The sequence below is a fragment of the Pantherophis guttatus genome, chromosome 5 (assembly GCF_059756535.1).
Source record: "Pantherophis guttatus breed Tessera chromosome 5, ASM5975653v1, whole genome shotgun sequence".
NCBI classification, from domain to species: domain Eukaryota; kingdom Metazoa; phylum Chordata; class Lepidosauria; order Squamata; family Colubridae; genus Pantherophis; species Pantherophis guttatus.
Genome location: NC_142067.1, coordinates 4,257,056 through 4,259,429, shown reverse-complemented (window position 1 = coordinate 4,259,429; position 2,374 = coordinate 4,257,056).

The following is a 2,374-nucleotide window of genomic DNA, read 5'->3' as shown; positions in this document are numbered from 1 at the left end:
GTGGCTTTAGAGCTGTACGCAGTCTTTAATTTTAAAAGCACAATATGAGAGGCCTCCAATGGTTAGAGATGATGAAGACCCCAGTTAGTGGGGCAGTGAATCACAGAAAGTGAGACCAGGGACATACAGGTGCTCCTCGACTTACGACCGCCACTGAGGCCAAAATTTGCATTGCAAAGTGAGACAGATGCTCCATGAGTTTTTGCCCCATTTTGCGACCTTTCTTGCCTCGATTGTTAAGTGAATCACTGCAGTTGTTAAGTGAGTAACACGGCTGTTAAGTGAATCTGGCTTCCCCATTGATCTTGCTTGTCAGAAGGTCGCAAAAGGGGATCCCTCGACCCCGGGAATTGCAACCGTCATAAATACGAGTCAGAGTCCCAAGTGTCTGAATTTTGATCGCACGACCATGGAGATACTGCAATGGTCGTAAGGGTGAAAAATGGTCATAAGTCACTTTTTTCAGTGCTGTTGTAACTTTGAATGGTGACTACTGGAAATTTAGGGCTCAGTTTTGGTTGCAAGATGCGGACAATTGAGGACTACCTATGTAGATAGTCCTCGACTTATGGCCATGTGTTTAGTTACCGTTCGAAGTTATGACAGAGCTGGGGGAAAAAAGGGACTGACAACCCATCCTCGCACTTATGACCATGGTCACATGATTGCAATTCAGAAGCTTGGCATCCGGCATGTATTTATGACGGTTGCAGTGTCTCGGGGTCATTGTAAAAGCTACCGTATTTGCAACCTTCCCCAGCCGGCTTTTGACAAGCAAAATCTATGAGGAAAGTCGGATTCAGTTAATTCTTGCATGATTTGCTTAATGACCCTGTGGCTGGCTGGGGAATGCTGGGAATTGTTACACAGATACAGATTAACAGACTTGGAAGGGACCTTGGAGGTCATCTAGTCCAACCCCCTGCCGAAACAGGAGACTCTGCCTACACCATTTCTGACAGATGACAGCCCAGCCTCTTCTTGAAAGTCTCCAGGGATGAAGCTCCCACAACTTCTGAGGGCAACTTTTCCTCCATGGGTTGATTGTTCTCACTGTCGGAAAATTCCTCCTTATTTCCAGGTTGAATCTCTCCTTGTTCAGTTTCCATTCATTATTCCTTGTCTGGCCTTCAGGTGCCTTGGGAAAATAGCTTGACCCCCTTCCTCCTCTCTGTGGCAGCCCCTCAAATAATATTGGAAGATGCTCTCCTGTCTCCCCTGGTCCTTCTCTTCACTAGACTAGCCATGCCCAGTTCCTGCAACCGTTCATCGTATGTTTGAGCCTCCAGTCCCCTCATCATCCTGGTTGCTCTTCTCTGCACTCTTTCTAGAGTCTCAACATCCTTTTTTATAGTGTGGTGACCAAAACTGGATGCATTACTCTAGGTGTGGCCTTACTAAGGCTTTACAGAGTGGTATTAGTACCTCCCTTGATCTTGATTGTATCCCTCTGTTAATGCAGTTTAGGATTGCGTTGGCTTTTTTAGCTGCTGCTGCACACTGCTGACTCATATTTAGCTGGTTGTCCACTAAGACTCCAAGATCCCTCTCACAGCTACTGCTAGTAAGCCTGGTTTACTATATGGGTACTTTAGGTTTTTCTGGCCTAAGTGTAAGACTTTACTTTTCTCTACGTTGAATTTCATTTTGTTAGATAGGGCCCAGTGTTCAGATCTGCCAAGATCCATCTGGATCTTGAGCCAACTTCTAGGGTGCTGGCTATTCCTGCCAGCTTAGTATCATCTGCAAATTTGATAAGTTCCTCTTCTATTCCTTCATCTAAGTCGTTTATGAAGATATTGAAGAGTACTGGGCCTAAGACGGAACCTTGTGGTATTGAAGTCCACAGATCTTAAATTTGCCAAGGTGCTTCGTCGCTGAAGGTTTTTAGGAAGAGACAGGACAGCCACCTGTCTGGTAAGGTATAGGGTCTCCTCCTTAGCAGGGGGTTGGACTAGAAGGCCTCCAAAGTCCCTTCCAGCTTATTCTATTCTATTCTATTCTATTCTATTCTATTCTATTCTATTCTATTCTATTCTATTCTATTCTATTCTATTCTATTCTATTCTATTTATTTATTCTATTCTATTCCATTGCATTCCATTGCATTCCATTCCATTCCATTCCATTCCATTAATTCTATTCTATTCTATTCTATTCTATTCTATTCTATTCTATTCTATTCCATTCCATTCCATTAATTCTATTCTATTCTATTCTATTCTATTCTATTCTATTCTATTCTATTCTATTCTATTCTATTCTATTCTATTCCATTCCATTCCATTCCATTCCATTCCATTAATTCTATTCTATTCTATTCTATTCTATTCTATTCTATTCTATTCTATTCTATTCTATTCCATTCCATTCT